The 22,841-nt window shown below is 44.4% G+C and overlaps 1 protein-coding gene across 2 annotated transcripts in view; it reads right to left on the bottom strand.

Moving 5' to 3' along the window:
* Positions 1 to 22,841, bottom strand: part of PELI1 (pellino E3 ubiquitin protein ligase 1) — a 146,410-nt gene that overhangs the window by 65,888 nt on the left and 57,681 nt on the right. Inside the window, exon 2 of one of the 2 annotated variants that reach the window (XM_073339509.1) lies at positions 15,903 to 15,980. The exons of the other annotated variant lie outside the window; for it this stretch is intronic. The gene's annotated coding sequence lies outside the window, so the exon portion shown is untranslated. The remainder of the gene's footprint in view (positions 1 to 15,902; positions 15,981 to 22,841) is intronic. 2 annotated transcript variants of the gene reach the window in all.

Here is a 22,841-nt window from a genome sequence, read left to right as displayed (position 1 = left end):
CAGCTACTCAGTGGCTGCATTCTTCCACTTCAAAACAGGGGCCAAGTAGGGCTTAAATGGTTATTTGGCTTTATGCAGAGAGATGAATTTCACCTAGAGTGCATAGAATAATGGGCATGTTGGTTGCCTCTTTGCAGACTGCCGTATGTTTACACAGCCCAGGGCAGTGAGCCTCCGAGCCTGGATCCACAGACTCAGGCTCGCAGAGCTCATGCTAAAAATGGCTGTGTTGATGTTGCGGCTCGGGTGCTGACACCTGGGAGGGTGGCGGTGAGCTTCAGAGTCTGAGCCCCAGCCCGAGCCGCAACCTAAAAGTGCTGTGTACCCAGTTCTTTTTAGCACAGAAGCACAAGCCCCAGTCTGGGTTGGGAGGCTCACTGCCACAGGCTGTGTAGAGTATGCCCTCAAAGGCCTGCATGTACATTTCATTGTCACGTGGGCACAGATCTAAAGTTTATTCAAGGGTCACACTTTCTTTCAATGGACTGCAACCATCTGTCTTATCACACACAGTCAGCTTGCCTCACACCATCTGTATGTTACACTCATTACACTATAAAAATGATTCAGAATGGGGAGGGGCTTGGCCATCAATCACCTCGCTGGCATGCGCTGGGTGAACTGCACATGTGCCACAGGCCATGACAAGCCACAATTAGCCTCCCCAGCTAGAGCGTCAGTATGCAAGTCACCTGGGTGATGTAATGCCTAGTGTAGATTCTATAACACCTAGCCGCCAGGAGGGATAATTTGCATGTGAGTAGTAGGTGTGCATCATGTACATACAGCAACAGCAGAGGAATCCACTGATGAACATATCTTAGGTGTATCTCAGAGTTTGAGAAAGAGAACCTCTTTGTAGTAAGTGTCCCAAGGACAGGCCTGGGAACAGAACATGTCTTTAGAGACAGACCAAACAGTGTTGCCAACTCATGATATTATTGAGAGTCCTGCAATATTTGGTGTTTTTCTAAGGACCCAGCTCCTGGAGTCATGTGATTCCATGAGACTCAGGTTTTTTTAAAAGTAAGTTTCTAGCCCCCAAGATTGCAGAGAAAAGCTTGAAAATGTAAACACTAAAGGCTCAAAATACCTGAAAGCAAACAATAAAATTGGGGGGGAGAAGTGGTTATTTCTTTTAAACTCTGTTAATTTTTAAGCCAGTCTTAGGTTTCTGGGGGGGCTGACGCATGACTTTTGAATGTGTGGAATTGGCTTACTGCATTTCCACACATCCTCCCTCAGAGAATGAACCACAGGAGATGAGGACATGCTGATAATGTTCTCACACAACCCACAGCACCCCAGGCAGAGTGGAAGGGGCAGGTGTGACTTCAATAAGTCATCCTTAAGAAGTATAATAGGTGAAATAAAAACCACATATTATGCCTCTGAGTTATCATATCAGCCTGCTGTGTTATGTAATAATACTTAGCACTTATAATCAAGTCACTTCATAAACATTAACTAATGAATCCTCACCATACTTATAGGAAGTATACATTTGGCAAGAATTACCCCTCTTTCAGAGATGGGAAAAGCAAAGCACAAAGAAGTGAAATGACTTAGCCCAATACCACACAGCAAGTGCGTTTCAGAGCCCAGATAGGAATACAGGAAATCCTCTGTTCAGATGACTAGTCGTGCCTCTATCATGAATTAAAGCCATGATGCTGTGTATTATCTGTATTTTAAAATGTTATAAAAATTAATGAAGACATTTGAGCTGTGCGCACAGTACGGATGATTTTTAATCTTCACTCTGCTTAGCCTTCAGTTTTTGAAAATAGCAAAGAAAAGGGGCTGATCTTCAGCTGATATAATTTGCAGTCGCTTCATTGAAGTTGAGGGAGCCAAATGAATTTAAGCTGATATACTGGTCCATTGTTTATGTAATTGTCACTGGGTCGCTGGGGTGCAACCTGGACTGTTGGACAGCTGAGCCCTCCCAACCCACCAACCTGGGCTGTCTCTCACACTGTGATGCTGATGTCAAGCTACAAGCCTCTGACAGGCACTGCACTCACACAGACATCCACAGGCAGGGACACACCAAACCGAGTCGCATGAATGAACTCCTAGCCACTCATGAACCATCAATAGGGATCAGAGTAGCAGCTGGGTTAGTCTGTATCCGCAAAAAGAAATGGAGCACTTCTGGCACCTTAGAGACTAACAAATTTATTTGAGCATAAGCTTTCGTGAGCTACAGCTCACTTCATCGGCATCCGATGAAAATGGACATGCACCAGCCTTTGTAACCTTCACTGATTTCCCAAGCACTTTAGACAAACTCACTGGTAAGGACAAAACATTAAAATAAGTAACAACTACAGAAAGATAGACTATGTGATTATAAGTGGTAGGCACAAAGGTTACCTTAAGAAATAGTTACCAAAAGAAAATAAAAAATAAACACGCATTCTAAATCCTAAACTTTTAGACTAAGCGAGAGCTGAATCAAACAGTTTTTCTCACCCCAACAGATGGTACAAGAAGCTTACAGTTCTTCAGTACACAGGCTGAACCCTTTTCCAGTCTGGGACCAAACTCCCTCAGTTCAAAGTCTTTTTCTTCCAGACCTTCTTCCAGGTGTTGAGATTTACGGGGGTGGAGGAGAGAGATAGGCCAAGTGATGATGTCATTGTCTCTCTTTTTATACCTTCCTCCAGCTGCTAGAAAGATCCGGAGAGGTGGGAGTCAGGCAGTCCGCATTGGTCAAGCAGTCTCCATTGCGCCTTTTCCAAGACGCCTCTGGGATAGTGGATTGTTTGTTGATGAGCCATTAATGAAGGTCTGGCTATAGATAGCTACTCCTTTGCTGTAGCTGAAAGGCTGGTTGTGGGTGTTCCCAACCTCACAACATATTTCAGTAACACACACATAGCAAAACTTCATAACTTCACATACAATGACTGCACATACAATCCAACAGATTATTGTTCAACAGATCGAGATTTACAAAATGATACTTCACAAGGCATACTTTGTACAAAACATATCCTAATCATATCACAGCAGTGAAAATGGAGGTTCCAGGGTACTACATTGAGGTATGGAGTGTCACAATAATGGAGCCCACTCTGTGCAAAGTTAAAGTAACAAAGCTGCTTCTGAGTTCTAGAATCCCAAGAAAGCACATGAAATCAGACTATTACATGTTTTTTGTTTGCATTCAATTTACAAGCAGCCAAAGACATTTTTTTCTTCATATTTTGGAAAAAACCTTGTACGCTCAGCCTGAGACCTCATATGGCAGAAGGCCTGTTAAAACTATGATTTTAAGCCATGTGAGTTGGCTGAACAGTAACAGAGTAATACTTGTTTTTTACTCCAAAATATGACTAACACGACATCCTCTGGCTGGTTGAATTTACAAAGGGGAAGGAGGTGCTACCTCAAGGAAAGTAGTTAAAGACAAGGAGGCCAATAATGGGTTTCTCAAAACAGATTTAGTTTATTTCAATCCTGATTACACTTGTAAACAGAATCATTGCATTTCTTCGGTTGGCAAGGCAGAAAAGGAACGAGCTAACTGCTTGGTTGAAATTATGGCTTGTGGTAAACTGACAAGGATATCAGCATCTGACCACACCATATCACTGGCTTTTCAGTGCTCATTTTACAGCTTTGCCAAAGGTTCAGAAATCATGAGCAGGCCCTAAAACTTAAGAGATTTGCTTAACAATCATGAGATTTGAAAATAATAAATGTTGGCTTTTTTTTTTTTGTCTTCTGGTTCTTGAGGTGGGAGAGTTCACATTTCCAAACTTTTCTCTGAACCACGGAGGCTAGAAATGTACTTAAAAAAAAAAAAAAAAGAAAGTTGAGAGTCTTAACTGATCATGTGACTGCAGAAAATGAGGCTTTCAAATGCTCACCAAATATTGCAAGTTTAGTTCAGCTGAGGGGGCTGGGAGCCTTCAGAACTCTCTTTTCCTTGTCCGAGCAAAGGCAATAGGGTGTGTTGGAAGGACGAAAGGGAACGCAGTTAAAGTATTCATGTTTAAGTGGCCTGAAGAAGCTTGCTCTGATAAGACAGCTAAACCTTTATGACTCAAAGACTTAGGGCTCTGTTCTATAGAATCTATGTCCCAATAAGGATGCATTTCTTTCTTTCCAGCAAAAATGGACTCTCTTGCCAAAAACATAAAATCAATAGTTTTTCCACTTTGTGCCTGATTCAAAGCCCAAGGAAATAATGGACTTTCCTGGTTTTCAGATCAGGCTCTTAATGCTTATTTGGTTGGGATGACTCTGGCGGCATGTGTACAGCTAAAAGGAAAATAAGAATGACTTCCATTACAGGACTGATCTTGCAGTTCTTCTATAAGAGGAACTTCCATTGACTTCAATAGGCTTTGGATCAGGCCTATGGGATTACACCGTAATGGACAAATTCTGCCCTCAGTCAAACCTGTGCAGTCCCATTTGGGATTGAGTTCCATAGCTTTTCATTGAGGTTCAATGATTCCACATGAGTTGGGGCTTACATGTGGTTGGGGTGTTTTGATGGAATTACACAGGTGTAATTTATAGCAGAATGGAAAGATTCCCATTGACTTCGATATGCTTTGGATCAAGTCCTAAATGGGGAGTTGGCACCAATTTGCAAATGCAAGATTTAGGCTTTAAGAAAACCAAGCAAATCTCTAGCTATGAACTAACCTGCTCTGTGACCCTGGGCTAGTTATTTCCTTTCTTTCTGCCTTTCTTTCCCCTTCCATCTTATGTAAGTCTGATCTGTGTACATTGGAAGCTCTTTATGTCAAGGAATGTTACTTACTAAGTATTTTTACAGTGCCTAACACAATCAGGCCCTGATTGCAATAAAGACCTCTAGGTGCTACTGAAATAGAAATAAATAATAATAATACTAATAGCAGGGAGTAATGAGAATGCTCTGAAATTGGTCCAGTCCTTTCTCTCAGGATGCTTTCAGCCAGTGGTGATGGATAACTAACTGCACCTTTGCTTGTGGGGTACCACAAGGCTTGATTCTCTCACCAACATTTTAACACCTATCTACATAAACAGATTTTAAGTCCAGAAGGAACCATTGTGATCATCTAGTCTGACTTCCTGTATAACACAGGCCATAGAATTTCCCCAAATAAATCCTAGAGCAGATATTTTAGCAAAACACACAATCTTGATTTAAAAATGTTCAGTGATGGAGAATCCACCATTACCCATGTTCCAAGGGTTAATTACACTCACTGTCAAAAATGTACACCTTATTTCAAGCTTGACTATGTCTAGCTTCAACTTCCAGCCACTGGATAGTGTTATACCTTTCCCTGCTAGACAGATGAGCCCATTATTACATATTTGTTTCCCCATGTAGATACTTAGAGACTATAATCAAGTCACCCCTTAACTTTCTCTTTGTTAAGTTAAATAGATTGAGCTCCTTCAGTCTGTCACTATAAGGCATGTTTTCTAACCCCATAATCATTCTCATAGCTCTTCTCTGAACCCTCTCCAATTTATCAATATCCTTCTTGAACTGTGGGCACCAGAACTGGATGCAATATTCCAGCAGTGGTCACACCAGTGCCAAATACAGAGGTAAAATACTCAATGTTCCCCTGTTTATGCATCCTAGGATTGCATTAGCTCTTTTGGCCACAGCATCATATTGGGAGCTCATGTTCAGCTGATTATCCACATTTACCCCCAAATCTTTTTCAGAGTCTCTGCTTCCCAGGATAGAATCCCTCATTCTGTACATATGGCTTACATTCTTTGTTCCTAGATGTATTTACATTTAGCCATATTAAAATGCATATTGTGTGCTTGCACCCAGTTTACAAAGCAATCCAGATCATTCTGAATCAGTGACCAGTCCTCTTCATGATTCACCTCTCCCCACAATTTGTGTATCATCAGCAAACTTTTATCAGTGATGATTTTATGTTTTCTTCCAGGTCATTGATAAAAATAAAAATAACATAGGGCCAAGAACCGATCCCTGTGGGACCCCCATGGAAACATGCCCGCTAAATGACAATTCCCCAGTTACAATTACATTTTGAGACCTATCAGTTACTTTGTCTTTAATTCATTTAATGGGTTCCATGTTAATTTTATATCATGTTCATTTTTTAAGCATGAGACTTTTTGGGGTATGGATTGTGGGATGCCAGGGCCTCAAATGCCGGGTCTACGCAGGTGGCACCCAGCTCTACCTCTCCTTTACTGCTAATGCAAGCAACGCCATCCCCTGGCTTGTCTGAGATCACCACTTGGATGAAGGACAGCAGGCAAACACTGAAACTGGGTAAAATGAAGTGATATCGGCCTTGTCTACACTGCAGAGATTTGTCGGCAAAAGGCAGCTTATGGCGGCAAAACAGTGGAGGTGTACACACTGCAATGCCATTTTTGGCAACAAAACTCTTCAGGTTTGGCGACAAAATAAAACCACTTCCACGAGGGGCACAGGGCTTTTTGCAGCAAAGTTAAAGCGATAAAGCATCAGTGTAGACGTTGCCATTTGTTATATCACCAGAACTGGCCTCCCCCAGTATCCCACAATGCCTGCCGTGGCCACGCTGCTCACTGTTTTGGACTCAGCATCCCTCCCCTTTCGAAGCTCCGACAGCCGTGCATGGGGCTCTGCTTGGGGAACCAAGAGCAAATCATCAATGTGGAATGCTCCTGCTCTCTTCCTAGGGTTACCAGATAGCAACTGTGAAAAAATGGGACAGGGGGTGAGGGGTAATAGGCGCCAATATAAGAAAAAGTCCCCCAAAATGGGACTGTCCGTCCCACACTAGGAACACACAGAGGCTGGGGTGGATGTATGTGTATGAGAGAGATTGCTGTGCTGTGCAGAGCCAGGGAAGGAGGCGGGGGCTGATGTTGGGGTGTTCCCTTTTCCCTGCCCTGCCTCAGGATTGGTTTCTTTCAGCTGCTGTCTGAACTTAGAGACAGCACGCCAACACTCTCACTCTCCCCCAACACACACTTTGTCTCTCTCCGCCACATATGCTCCCTGTCACACTCTTACCCCACTTCAGTTGAAAAGTGGCTGGTAGTTTAGTAGGATGCCCATGGAACGATGGGATTGAGAAACCTGCATCATGTGACACTGTACCTGCCCCATGAGGCATTGCAAACCCTTCGCAAAGCACCCTGAGGCCAGGTGCACAGTGGGATAGCTACTCACAGTGCATTGATCTCTGTGTCGACGCAAGAGCTGCTAGTGTGGATGCACTCTGCCGACACAAGGAGCATAGTGTGGACATGCAACAGCGGTTTAATTAAAACGCTTTAATTAAAGCGGCATCACTTTTGGCGACAAAACTCTGCAGTGTAGACATAGCCATAGGAACAGAGGTATTGCCATACTGGACCAGATCCAGGAGCCAGCTCGTCTAATGTCCTGTCTCCATCAGGATAGTTGCCAACACCAGATGCTTCCAAGGGAGGCGCAAGGCGGCAGATGTAGCAAAATCTGTCTGTATTAAATACTCTCCTAATCCATAATACTTAGAAATAGAGAAAGGGATGAAGCCAAGAGTGAAGAGAAAGGGAGAAGGAGAAGACAAAACTGAAGGAAATAGACAAAAATAGAGAGGAAAATTATCATTTTTTAAAAAGCATAGTCCCAACTGTGAGGAAAGGGGGAAGAGAAATTCAATGACCTCTCCCCTCTGCTCTCACCGCCCACCCTTGAGCTGTTTGTGAGGCATTCAGATGGTATAAGAAACTATCTAGATTAGTTTGATCTGCCTTTTCTGGCTCAGCTATATGAGCTGAAACAGTCTTCAAGACCAGATGTCGAAAACAGTTTCTGAATTCAGCCAATTTCCCAGTGCAGATGGGGCCTTTTTCATGGCCCATGAAGCGGCCGCACAGGGAATATCAGCATGTACAAACTGCTGAAGGAGGCCTCCTATACAGTGAAGCTAGCTACTTCCGGGGCACTACCGCTGGTGGAAGCTGTCACTCTAGTTGCTTAGCAGCCTGAAGGAGTCTGAATTGACATGTTCCCAAAAAAGTGGGGTGCATGGATGGCAACCTGCACACAGGATTGGAGCAGAAGCTCTTGAAGTAAGAGAACACTTACCAACTTCAAAGGGGTGTTGTGAGGACTAATTAGTTAATGTCTGTACAGTGCTTTGAAGATGATTACAGACAGCAAGTGCTGTGCATTGGGAGGATTCTCCTATTTGAAATCTGCACTCAAGCACACAGATGGCCACATTCTAGCTGGTACACGGTGTATCTTGTATGTTCAGCTGGCTGCATGCTATGTCCTGCCATACAAATGGTTGTACAGGAAAATAAAAAATGCATATAAATAAAGAGGAAGAAAATACAAAATTGGGATCTTTCTATATCCGTGCTAGAACCACTTTGACCTGTCAAAGGACATCAAACACAGGCCTAGTGTCTGCGTCTGGATCTGGTCACCATAAGTTTTCCCTACCTAGCAACAGTTGTTATGTAATAACAACAATACTTGGCTGTTTTCAAAGCACATGAGAAATATTAATCTTCACAACACCCCGTCAGGGAGCAAGCTAAATGTTTTCATTCTCATTTTATGGATTGTAAAAAAGTGAGATAAAGTGACTTGTTCAAGGTCACAGCGTCAGAATTAGGATTCAAAAGCCAAAACTCCTGGTTCCTAGCAGTGCGTTCAGGCCATTTTTTCCTTCTCTTTCCCTCATACAGTATACACATCAAGCTTCTCTCACATTGTTCCACTGCAGGGCCATAATAAAAGGCCTCGGGAGGCTGATTCAAAACTCACTGAAAATCTTCCATATATTTCTGTGGGCTTTAGATCAGGCCCCAGGAAAGCACTGATATGAAGTCTTTCAGCTGATTTTTATCATACATTCAAGATAGAAAATGTGTACAAACTAACTCCCACTGAAAGATGTATAACTCTGCTGCCAGGATTTTGGGGGTGGGAGGGATTCTATTAGGATGACAGTATAATTAGTAGAGTTGAGTAATCTTACTGTAGTCATAAGAGAAGGGGGGTGAGGGAAGAGTGAAACCTCACATAGCATCTGTTTTCTCCTCAGGAAATCCTTGTTGTTCACTGTTCCTGTTAAGTGAAATAATGTGCTTACCCATTTCACCTCATGGGAAACACATCCCCGCCCCAGCAGTACCAGAAAAGAAGCAAAAAACACCGCCTTGGAAGAGTGATTGCCAAAACACTTAAAAGCAGCACTTGTTACCCGCACTCTCCCTAGGGAACCCACCTTTACCCTTCCGTGGGCTCAAACCATAACCCTGTTAATTTAGGCACCCCCACCCTTTCCCAGTTCCTAGGGCTATGGGTATAAGGCACCCAGCTTTATCCCTCCGTGGGCTCTGGGCTCTACTCCACCATGGGCTCAGGGCTTTACCCCTCCATAGGCTCAGGGTATAACACCCATATGCAGTTCCTAGGGCTCAGGGTGTAATCTTCTGTGGGTTCACAGGATCTTTTACCAGTGAAAGAGCCTTACACAGTAATATCCTACTTACCCTCTATTTATTAGCAATCACCAAAACAGAATACACATGCTAAGCATACAATTCTCACCACTCCCAATAAGGCAGATGAACTTTTCCTGCTGGCCAGTCAGGATCAGGTCATGCGGGGACTCCAGCTTCTGCCTGGTATGATTGGCAGGGTGTTGAGCTCTAGCAGCTCTGATCTTGGGGCTGTGTCCTGGAGTTGGTTCCAAAGAACTTCCTTTTGGATCCCAGTTTATATAGTGAAACTTGAGTCTTGCTGAGCTGTGCCTTAACCAATCATTGTAAACTACAGTCCTGCAAACCAGTATTTTTCACCCATTCTAGCCCATTATGAAACAGTTCTTTAACCAATCAGACCTCAACACCATAGTTGATTTACACCTAGCAAAATTAGTTATGTAACAGACAGAAACAATCACAGAACCACAAAGACCCTACAGATAAACACTAGAGAAGTGGGGACAGTAAACAGAAAACAGTAAAGAAGTAGGGATTTCACAACCACAACTGTTGATCAGTGGCTTCTTGCCAGACAGAATGCTATCAAACAAAGTTTTCCTTAACCATCTTACCATCTGTTTCTTTATATGGTATTAGGATAGGATCGCCTTCTGAACAGCCCAATATTACATTGTTTTAATGTAATTTAGATGGAATGTGAGGATGTGACTTCCTGCTTTTTGGCTCATGTCTCTGCTTTCCTAATATGGCTGCAGGAAAAGGCCCCAGCCTTACACACTCAGAGACGGCACCAGAGAAAAGAGAGTTCATGCAGGAAAAAACAACCAACCAACCAGTGAATCAGGACATGCAGAGACTGTAAGGAAGTGGCCTGTTCCCAGTCCAGTCCAATGAAAACATCTCAGTTGTTCCCCAGGTCAGAGGGATTTTTCTATTGGCCATTGTGACAGTTCTCAGAGTACCCAGGACTGTGAGTTACCATGGTACTTCCTGCCTCTTGTGAGAGGGAGCCTTGCCTGTGGTAGCTAGGTGTTAGCTCCCTAATACCACCAGCCTGTTAGCCACTCATGCACTCTCCTCTGGGTTGTGCCAGTCCTGTCTTTGCCTTGCAGGTTAACAAGAGGTGCACCATAATGTCCTTGAAGTGATCCCCTGTGATATCCAGCCCTTGTCATGGGCTACTCACAGAAATCCCAGGTCCTCTGTTCCCAAATGAGCAGTGTGTCCCAGTTTACTAGTTTTACCTTCAATCACCGCTCCTGTATAACACAGAGCACTTAAAATAAAACAAAAGTAGGTTTATTTAAGAAAGGCTAGAGATTCTACTAGAAATAAGAGTGATGGAAACAAATGGTTACAATATAAAACAAAAATCACAGGTCATGAACTAGGGCCTACTGTTATTACGAGTTACCTTTCTTGTCTAATAAAGTAGGTCCCCAGTCCCCACCCCAAAGATAAGTCTGTTGCAGAGCTGGCTGGCTTCCCAGGAACCAGGATCCAAACTTTCATGAAAACACCCCTACTCCACAGGCTGTTTTCTCGGTGAATGGACAAAGAGTGCTTCTCCCTCTTGTTATACAGAAACATCCTATTTTCTCTGTTCATAGACAGGACGATCCCCTGTCTGTTGTAGTGTTCCCTTTTTACATCCAAGTGGTTTTGACTGTTTGCATTTGTCTCCGATGGCTTTCCATTGATAGTCTTGGGATGGAGCAAAGCTAGACAGCTAAGCATGGGCGGCGGGTATAATAGGCCAGGCCTATTGGCCTGGTCTACTGGAGGCCACCGGACCCAGACCCCCAGTTCAGGGGTTTGGCAATGAAGTTTTGACTTTATTATGCTCCATGCAGGTTCCAGGGTGGCTGAGGAGGCGGAATGTGCTATTCAGCTTCTTGGGTACCTCAGTAATCTCCTTGGACTCCAGAGAGATTAATGGTGAACCCAGGAAGCTGAGTAGCAAATACCGCCTCCTCGGCTGCCCCGGAACCTGCATGGGGCATATCAAAAGCATCCTTGGAAAGAGACGCTTTTCCCTGGGAAGGCTTGGGGTCCGGGGAAAGGAGGTACAGCACAGCTGTGGCTCGTGCAGGCTCCTCCAGGCTGGGGCGGGGGAGCAGCCTTAGGGCACTTCCAGGCAGGTGGGGGTGGGGCTTGGGGATTTGGCCATCCCGGCACTCTTCTGGCCAAGGGCGGGGTGCTCTGGGCTTCTCTGGGCAGGGGAGGGGGCTTGTGGTTCCGGCCGTGGGGGAGGGGGCAGGGAGTCTCAAGGCTACGGCCGTAGGGGTAGCAGAGGGTCTTGGGGTTCCAACTGTGGGGGGAACAGGGGGTTATGGGTGGACGGGGTGGAGCTGGGGGGGGCTAGCCTCCCTGAAGTGGAGCTCCACTCGCTGCCTGTGCAACTGAGCCTTGTATTGCATCACTAGATAACCAGGGAGGGGTGACAACTCCCTCCTGCTTGAATGGGCCATCACGGAGAACTGTTATTCCCTGGTGACCAACTTTTACTCTAAGACCATAAAGCACATTTTCAATATTAACATTATTCCTTAAATATTCCCCATACATACATTTCACACTGATTATGAATCCTCATAACTTGTAAGCTATCTACAGAAAACTCACCTCTTGTGCATAAATACCCTTCAAGATATGTGTTTGGTGTAGTGAGTTTGTGAGGTCTGTGACGAGAGTTGTTTTTACAGAACGGGATCCTTTACCATGGGACTGCTGGGTCACAGCTATGTTGCCATTTCTCTGCCCTATTGATTATATTAATCACTTTGATGCGGACATCTAACATCAACCTTCATTAAACACTGTGACTTCTAGATGCCAGAGATATAACGGTCTTCTTTAAATAATCTATGAGTAAACTCAGTTGGGAGACTACATATCTGTGCTCTCTTCGGGCAGGATCTTCCAAAGAGACTTAAGCAGCAGATCCAAGTCTGACGGTACACACTGTAGTTATAGTCAGCTTCAGGGAGGAAGAGATCTCTTTCTGGATGCCACCCAGGGCCAGCTGCCAAGTGTCCCCACTCCCCAAGGGCCTGATTTAGGAATGGAGGATTGCCAGAAAGCATGAGAACACACCCTTTCCCCAGTCTCATCTCCTACAACAGCAGCACCTAGGAAGAGGGTACCACAAGTGCCTCTACTCCAGTTCTATGCCATCAGAGGATCTGGTTTGGGCTAATCCTTCCATGGCTACAGGGCCTTTTTTTTCCCTCTCCCTCAACCATTCCAGGGAGGCTGCAGAAAAAATGCCTAGGGCCATTCCTGCATGGATGTCTGCCAACAGGGCTTTTTAAGTGGCCGCAGACCAGACAAGGGTCTGCTTGCTGGTTGTTTGCCTATTTCCAATTAATGTAGGGACCTGATTTTTTAAAGAAATGAACCAAGATTTATTTGGAAACTTCAAGTAGTTATTCAAGTCACGAGTTCCATGCACCCACATTACAACAAATAAGTAAAGGACTGTAAATTAGGAGTAATGCTAACGGAATTACACTGGAGTGAAATTGGTGTGAGAAGAATCAGGCCCATTGTCCGTTAGCGAATGAAGCTTTATCCTGGATAGTAATGAGCCTACTCAGGCTATGGATTAGACTTGAGAGGAATGGCCAGCTAGCCTATTACCATCCAATTTACTCTCAACAAAAGGAGACTATGAAAAAATGCCCAGTAAGATCACAGACACAAAGATAGTAAGATATTATGATTCAGGATTCCTCCGCACCCCATTCATGGTTTATTTTATTGTTTACAAGCTGCTAGTCTCATTTTTACTAGTTACACTGTTGTGCAGAAAACATGGAAAGAAATCTTTCAGCGATATTTGTCAAAGCAGATTACCGGGCTAACACTGCAAATAAAAGCAGAAGAAAGGACAAGTAGGCCGATGCTGATTTGTAGTTAAAGATGCCACAACAATAAGGAATGTTTGTTAATCTGTGAGATCTCAATCATCATCCTCTACAGGCTTGAAAGAACATTGTACTGTAATTTCAGCTTGACTAGTGAGCAATTTTCCCAGATACTGGTTATTATTGAAAATTTTTTCCTTGCATGTTACTTTTATGAATACTGTATATTGTTTTGTAAATGAAATTCAACAATACATTCACTGTACGGATTCTACTAGCAGGGACCATTTATTCTCTAACTAGAGTATGTCATTGACTGTTTAAAATATAGGCAAAGATGTATATGATTTTTACTTATTCCTATCCCAAAATGCATTTTTACATAGTCAAAGTGGCAAATCTTTAGCCTAAGTAGAGCTGGTTGAGATACTTTTTATGAATAATGTCTTGTGCATGTAGCCCCTTATTGGAGCAAGTGAATATTTTGTGAACAGATCCTCATTTTCTTTGTCTGTATTTATTGTTCTTTAAGTATTTACCAAAGAGTTCAGATGAATTATTATCAGATTAAGCTTTGTTTGTGAATGGCACTTTGACCATTTGATATTCATTATTCATGGTAAAATGGTTGGTTACTTACATCTCACTGTATCTTTTCTACTTTGTGATCAGAGGACTGACACATTTTTAAAAGGAAATCATGAATAAATATGACGCTTCAGGTATATATTTTCTGATTTAATTCTTCCTAGGATTCATAACATTTTGGGGATTCCTACATGTTTTCCTGAATACCAAGCAGTTCCCTGAATGTGTATGAAAAATGTACAATATGACTCAAGTCAAAATTCAGTATCATCCATTGTTATGTGCAGTGTTGTATCCATGTTAGTCCCAGGATATTAGAAAGACAAGGTGGGTGAGGTAATATCTATTATTGGACCAACTTCTGTTAGTGAGAGACACAAGTTTTCAGGCTTATACAGAGGTCTTCTTCAAGTCTCAGAAGATATTACCTCACCCACCTTGTCTCCACAACTCAATGCTTTTATTTGTGAAAGGTTCCAAAAATCACGATTACTGCTTGGTCCTATCTAACTAGAAAATTGTTGTTCTTCACTTTTTCATTCATAGCGCTCTCTCTCAAACGCTTTTCCTATTGTGCATGCTGTATTACCCCATTGCAATGCATGATTTATTTACTTTGACATCATGCAACACGTTATCTCTTAGGAATGACTGTCCAATGCAAGGGACTTTTGTACAGTTGCCAAAAAGATGTTATCACTGCAAAATCCTTTATTTAATCCCAGAATTTTTTTGTCTACAAAAGGACCTCTTGGTAAACACATATCACATTCCCCGCCCTTTATCCCACTGTGATACCACATTAATCCACTTCCCTCGGCTTCAGAGGATGTCTTGGGTTTGGGAGTGTAAACTGGCTCATGGCTCCCAGGCAATTGCTGGTGACCTCATTGGGGGTGCAGATTGGGAACCTATTATAGAAAATGGCTGTGCAACTTAGTACAGTGGGACAAATTGCATAGGAGCAAAGGGAGTGCCAGCCATACCAGTGCACAGCACTGACTAATCCAATAACCTGCTTCTGAAAATTGTCTGAGTGATGCTTCAAAGTTAAGAGAGAACTTTTCCAGCTCTGCCCCCGCACACACACATCTGCTACCACAGTGCAACCAGCCAAGTATTTTGGGAACAGAAAACATCAATAGCTATTCATTCCGAGGCCCTATGCCTCTTAATTAGTTGCCAGCTCATACCTTCAGCATCCAGGCTAACACGGCCTACCCATTTGTAGTTGCCTCTGAACACAACCAGCTGCACCATCTGAGAAGTTCTTACCACAGCAGAAACAACCAGGACAAGCTAATGCTGATGTTGTCATTATAATCGTAGTGGGAAACACCTGCCCAGTTCATGGGAATGATGGGGTGCAGAATGACGGTCACCTTTGTCTCACCTCCTCCTGTCTCAGTCCATTCCCTCCAGATCCACGGAGCCCTGACAGTACAGTTCCCACAAACAGGGGCTTGCACAATCTCTGGAGTCAGAAAGGACATGCTGCAGAAGCGCTGCTGGCCCCACTTTTCCCCATTGCATACCTGGAGAATTTCTTGTTCCATTTTGCTCCCACTGCTATATGTCGCAGAGGAGACCACAAGGCCCTCTGTAATTTAAGAGTTTTTACACACACACACACACACACTCCCCTATATATAAACTTTCGCAACTACATATGTAGCTATAAAAATCATTGTCAGGCCTGACTCATTGGAGTCAATGGGCGTTTGGCCAATGAGGGCAGGATCAGATCCTTCGTAACAAAACTCTTAGAATCTCTTTGTTTCTATCATCCCATGTCAATAGAGCACTTGACTAACAATAAAACATTTCAAATTAATTTCTGTTCCAAAGGGTATCAAATACCGAGCGATTTTAAATAAAAAAATCATACAACATTAACCCATCCCCTTGCTTTTCTCATATATATATACACACACGTACCCCTCCCAAACACGCCCACACACAGAACAGGAGCAAAAATCCCATGGTTTTTACCTATAGTTTGGCTCTCGTCTGCAGTTCAGGTCTGTGTCAATTGAGGTGGGAACCAGTGTTCCATGGTGGGTCTAGAAACTGTGAGACAAAGTAAAGGGAAAGAATGGAAGAAGAGTAGTTCTAAGCTAATAATGTATTGGAATCGCCTCTTGGCCTGGACCTCGGAGGCGTTCAGCACATGTTGGGCCTGATTCTCCATTGCCTTGCACTTTGTGTAAGTATTTTACACGAGTGCAAAGTGGGTGTAAACCCACTACCACTCTGACCTGGTAGCATTTGACACACACCCTTTGCACGGGTTGAAATGACTACCTGGAATACTGGGCAGTGGAGAATCAGGCCCATTACTTCTGAAGTTGTTGCATTTAATAAAAATAGCCATTTGCAGATGCCCTTTTAGGAAAGTTGATGGCGGTCCACAAACTCCTGTTGCATGTAGGACTGTCTGAAGACATATACATATTTTGATGCAACAGACAAACTATTTTTAGTTTCTTTTTGGATATGTTTGGGAGCAAGCCCCCAACTGTTGCTATGCTGCTATGGAAACGGTATCCATGTATACTGACATGTTTACAATTGTTTTAAACACCATAAACTTTCAAGGGCAAAGTCAAGCAGCTTGTTTTCATTAAAGTCACTGCCCGGTGGTTTTGATTATTACGTTTATTAGTTTAGGACCTCTCAGCTTCCTGGGGGTTTCTCTAGTTTAGAAAAAGGTGTGGTGATGTGTCTAGATGTTAAGTGCTTTCATGGTTGAGTAAATGAGTGAGACAGGAGCAGTTGAGAATCTCGCTTTGAAAATAGAAACATCCTGTAAACTCCACTCCTCTTCCCCAACCTAAGATATTAAACAGATTTCATTGGACACCAGAGTACTTGTTCAAGGCCAGATTAGCAAATCACAGGCAGTGTTGGAGATGGAGGCAGCTGAAAGCAAGTTTTTCTCACCTCTTTCACTTCTGCCATAAACGCTACATTATTGGAATGTCTTACTCAGAACTCTTCCCTCCGCACTAGCCACTTGCATCCACCTTGGGCCTATAGGGATATCCCATCAGCTCACACTGTCTAACAATAATGGGTCAGGTTTTCAAACGGAGTGCCTAAAGTTAAGCATCCTAATCCATAGATAGGCACCTACAGAAGTTTGCAAGATGAGTCAGTGTCCTACTTCTTCCTAGCTGCCTGTCAAAGGAACTGCTGACTCCTTTTCCTTGCTGAACAGTGCAGGGCTGGTCAGGACAGAGAAAGAATACCTAGGGCCTCCTCAATTCCCACCCACTGGACCTCCTCGTTAACTCATCGTCTGCCAAACTTAGCATGAGGTCCACATGCCCAAAGCATTTTCTTTGAAAAGTCACCCCCATCTTCCACCAAAGAAAAACGAGAAACATTTTCAGAGTCAAGGGCAGGCAGCTGATTTATGTGCTTGATTTTAATTACACCATAACTTCAACTCTTTCTGAGTTCCTCTTCCACCTCCAGCCTTATCGTAAAACAAAAACAGAACAGAAATCTGCCCTCAGATGAGACATGTGCAATTGCAGGGGGCTGGGTTTTGTTTTGGGGAAGCCGTGGTGGTTGTGGGAAAGGCGCACCATTGAAAAGCATGGTTATAAGGAGGAGCTAGCTCCAAAGGTAACTGGCACTGCTCTTGCCACACACTAATAATGCTGGCTCAAGGAATCCTTTTGGGGAGATGGGTATCTCAGAGTGCTTCTGCATACAATGCACTAGATTATGACTAGCTAGGAAAGGCAGGGAAAGGAGTGGTCGGGGACAAGGTATAAGTAGCCTTCTCTTCTACCAGGCACACCTGCTCATGGGATAGCCATAACCTTGGTCCTTGTGTAACCCACACACCTTCTGGGTGTGGTGTTCTGTCCCATCTAGTGACACTGAGACCACTTAAAGAGAGAGAGAAAATGAGTCTGCTAACAGTGAGTTGACTTTTAGCTCATGCTGTAGAGGCTCATGCACTAAGCTCCAGAAGTCCCAGGTTCAATCCCACCCGCCGACGACCAGGGGCTGTCGGTGTTACACTTGCACTCCTGAGGCCAAATCCTGGTACCACTGAAATCAGTAGGAGTTCTGTCGGTGGGACCAGGCACGGCAGCATCTAATGCTGAAGGTATCATCAGATCTTTCCCTCCGATCCCACAAAACGGACAGGGCAAGTCATTCTGTGGACAAGGCTGGCACAGGAGTGAGGGAGAGGGTCTCAGACACAGAACAGGAGCTATTCAAGGCACATACGCCCGCACAGGCAGCCTGGCTGAGTCAGCCAGAATATCTCTGGGGGCTCCTGCTGCAGCACAGCCCCTCCCCGCCCCCACATGTCCCAGTACAGCCCAATGCTTAGCTAACTAAGCTGAAACACAGACTCTCCTGTGGAACTATGGTAGATAATAGTTGCAAAGGGGATCTTGGCTCGAGGATGCTGTTCTCCACATGGAAGCAGGGGTTGGGATCACAGTGTTGACATCATATGGTGGGAGATTTGTGTTAGTGCAAAAGGGACACCCTTAAAGAGAAACAATGGCATACAGACCTTTGATGTTCCATAGGTCCTTTACTGCACGTGACTTCCCCCAATCTGTTGGTCCGTATTCAGAGATACTGAACACCGACCTGCATTTCTCCGAAGCTGCCTCACAGAGCCTTTTTGGACTCGACCCTCAGTTTTTGAACAAAGGGCTGGAGTCCCGCCCGCACTGAGATTACGCTCTGCACAGACAAGGACTGTGTGTTGCAGGGAGGGGGTAGCTGTGCTCCAGCTCCCTTTTCCTGGGGCAACTGGGGTCTGAAAAAGGCCCTGGTGTAACTCAGAGCAACTTCAGAGTTACACTAAATTATGCCAGCTACAGGAGTTCTATAGGGACCATCCCAGGACATGGATCAGGCAGAGTGCTGTGACCCTGAGAGAGGTGACCCTTCCTAACCGTTCAATGCACTATAGCCATAGTATTTCGCCAGTGCTCTTTAGAACCCAGAACAAACGTCCAGTAGAGAAAACTTTGGGTAAAATTGGCTCTCCATGAAGAGCGATCTTTTTTCCCCCCAATCCTTTGGGCAGCTTATCTAGAATTTATGGTGAGGGAATTTCCTATTAGTCACAATGATGTATCACCACTTTAATCCCATCTGTACTCACTACTGATTCTGAAGTTTCAGAGTAGCAGCCGTGTTAGTCTGTATTCGCAAAAAGAAAAGGCACCTTAGAGACTAACCAATTTATTTGAGCATGAGCTTTCGTGAGCTACAGCTCACTTCATCGGATGCATACTGTGGAAAGTTTAGAAGATCTTATTATATACACACAAAGCATGAAAAAATACCTCCTCCCACCCCACTCTCCTGCTGGTAATAGCTTATCTAAAGTGATCACTCTCCTTACAATGTGTATGATAATCAAGTTGGGCCATTTCCAACACAAATCCAGGTTTTCTCACCCCCCCGCCCTCCCCCCCCCACACAAACTCACTCTCCTGCTGGTAATAGCTTATCCAAAGTGACCACTCTCCTTACAATGTGTATGATAATCAAGGTGGGCCATTTCCAACACAAATCCAGGTTTTCTCACCCCACACACACAAACTCACTCTCCTGCTGGTAATAGCTTATCCAAAGTGACCACTCACCTTACATTGTATATGATAATCAAGGTGGGCCATCTCCAGCACAAATCCAGGGTTTAACAAGAACGTCTGGGGGGGGGGGAAGTAGGAAAAAACAAGGGGAAATAGGCTACCTTGCATAATGACTAAGCCACTCCCAGTCTCTATTCAAGCCTAAGTTAATTGTATCCAATTTGCAAATGAATTACAATTCAGCAGTTTCTCGCTGGAGTCTGGATTTGAAGTTTTTTTGTTGTAAAATAGCGACTTTCATGTCTGTAATCGCATGACCAGAGAGATTGAAGTGTTCTCCGACTGGTTTATGAATGTTATAATTCTTGACATCTGATTTGTGTCCATTTACTCTTTTCCGTAGAGACTGTCCAGTTTGACCAATGTACATGGCAGAGGGGCATTGCTGGCACATGATGGCATATACCACATTGGTGGATGTGCAGATGAATGAGCCTCTGATAGTGTGGCTGATGTTATTAGGCCCTGTGATGGTGTCCCCTGAATAGATATGTGGGCACAGTTGGCAACGGGCTTTGTTGCAAGGATAGGTTCCTGGGTTAGTGGTTCTGTTGTGTGGTATGTGGTTGCTGGTGAGTATTTGCTTCAGGTTGGGGGGTTGTCTGTAGGCAAGGACTGGCCTGTCTCCCAAGATTTGTGAGAGTGTTGGGTCATCCTTCAGGGTAGGTTGTAGAGCCTTAATAATGCATTGGAGCGGTTTTAGTTGGGGGCTGAAGGTGACGGCTAGTGGCGTTCTGTTATTTTCTTTGTTAGGCCTGTCCTGTAGTAGGTGACTTCTGGGAACTCTTCTGGCTCTATCAATCTGTTTCTTCACTTCCGCAGGTTGGTATTGTAGTTGTAAGAATGCTTGATAGAGATCTTGTAGGTGTCTGTCTCTGTCTGAGGGGTTGGAGCAAATGCGGTTGTATCGTAGAGCTTGGCTGTAGACAATGGATCGTGTGGTGTGGTCAGGGTGAAAGCTGGAGGCCTGTAGGTAGGAATAGTGGTCAGTAGGTTTCCGGTATAGGGTGGTGTTTATGTGACCATCGTTTATTAGCACTGTAGTGTCCAGGAAGTGGATCTCTTGTGTGGACTGGATCAGGCTGAGGTTGATGGAGGGATGGAAATTGTTGAAATCATGGTGGAATTCCTCAAGGGCTTCTTTTCCATGGGTCCAGATGATGACGATGTCATCAATATAGCGCAAGTAGAGTAGGGGCGTTAGGGGACGAGAGCTGAGGAAGCGTTGTTCTAAATCAGCCATAAAAATGTTGCATACTGTGGGGCCATGCGGGTACCCATAGCAGTGCCGCTGATCTGAAGGTATACATTATCCCCAAATGTAAAATAGTTATGGGTAAGGACAAAGTCACAAAGTTCAGCCACCAGGTTAGCAGTGACATTATCGGGGATAGTGTTCTTGATGGCTTGTAGTCCATCTTTGTGTGGAATGTTGGTGTAGAGGGCTTCTACATCCATTGTGGCCAGGATGGTGTTATCAGGAAGATCACCGATGGATTGTAGTTTCCTCAGTAAGTCAGTGGTGTCTCGAAGGTAGCTGGGAGTGCTGGTATCGTAGGGTCTGAGGAGGGAGTCTACATGTTAAGGCCTGAGGAGGGAGTCTACATAGCCAGACAATCCTGCTGTCAGGCTTGAATAGAGGCTGGGAGTGGCTTAGTCATTATGCAAGCCTATTTCCCCTTGTTTTTTCCTACCCGCCCCCCAGACATTCTTGTTAAACCCTGGATTTCTGCTGGAAATGGCCCACCTTGATTATCATATACAATGTAAGGAGAGTGGTCACTTTGGATAAGCTATTACCAGCAGGAGAGTGAGTTTGTGTGTGTGTGGGGGGGGGGGGGGAGGTGAGAAAACCTGGATTTGTGCTGGAAATGGCCCAACTTGATTATCATACACATTGTAAGGAGAGTGATCACTTTAGATAAGCTATTACCAGCAGGAGAGTGGGGTGGGAGGAGGTTCAGATTACAGGCCATGGTTGCCTCCCATTTCTCGCTGAACATTGTGCTGAAGGTTTTAAATGCTTTTTTAGTTCTCTCATGTTGCGGGGTGCGAAAGATTTCCAGAAAATGGGTTTTCATTGTATGTTTCTCCTGCAGCTTTTGTGCTCCCTTCAGCTGAGATTTTGGTTGTTAGGACCTGGTAAACATCTGTATTGGCCAATTCTGGGTGGACTCCTCCTGAAGGTCAAAACAACAGACTGGACTTCTACACAGAGTGCTTCCGCCGACGTGCACGGGCTGAAATTGGGGCAAGTGATGCTGCTTTTCCACATAACCTCAACCATGCAGAACACAATGCCATCCACAGCCTCAGAAACAACTCTGACATCATAATCAAGAAGGCTGACAAAGAAGGTGCTGTCGTCATCATGAATAGGTCGGAATATGAACAAGAGGCTGCTAGGCAGCTCTCCAACACCACTTTCTACAAGCCATTACCCTCTGACCCCACTGAGGGTTACCAAAAGAAACTACAGCATTTGCTCAAGAAACTCCCTGAAAAAGCACAAGAACAAATCCGCACAGACACACCCCTGGAACCCCGACCTGGGGCATTCTATCTGCTACCCAAGATCCATAAACCTGGAAATCCTGGACGCCCCATCATCTCAGGCATTGGCACCCAGACAGCAGGATTGTCTAGCTATGTAGACTCCCTCCTCAGGCCCTATGCTACCAGCACTCCCAGCTATCTTTGAGACACCACTGACTTCCTGAGGAAACTATAATCCATCGGTGATCTTCCTGAAAACACCATCCTAGCCACTATGGATGTAGAAGCCCTCTACACCAACATTCCACACAAAGATGGACTACAAGCCATCAGGAACAGTATCTCCGATAATGTCATGGCAAACCTGGTGGCTGAACTTTGTGACTTTGACCTCACCAATAACTATTTCACATTTGGGGACAATGTATACCTTCAAATCAGCGGCACTGCTATGGGTACCCGCATGGCCCCACAGTATGCCAACATTTTTATGGCTGGTTTCAGAGTAACAGCCGTGTTAGTCTGTTAGTTCTGACTTAGAAAAAATGCTTCCTCAGCTCTCGTCCCCTAATGCCCCTACTCTACCTGCACTACACTGATGACATCTTCATCATCAGAACCCATGGAAAAGAAGCCCTTGAGGAATTCCACCATGATTTCAACAATTTCCAACCCACCATCAACCTCAGCCTGGACCAGTCCAAACAAGAGATCCACTTCCTGGACACTACGGTGCTAATAAGCGATGGTCACATAAACACCACCCTATACCAGAAACCTACTGACTACT

The sequence above is a fragment of the Lepidochelys kempii genome, chromosome 3 (genome assembly GCF_965140265.1).
Source record: "Lepidochelys kempii isolate rLepKem1 chromosome 3, rLepKem1.hap2, whole genome shotgun sequence".
NCBI classification, from domain to species: domain Eukaryota; kingdom Metazoa; phylum Chordata; order Testudines; family Cheloniidae; genus Lepidochelys; species Lepidochelys kempii.
Note: the sequence above shows the minus strand (reverse complement) of the source record. Positions and strands in the feature narration are given on the sequence as shown.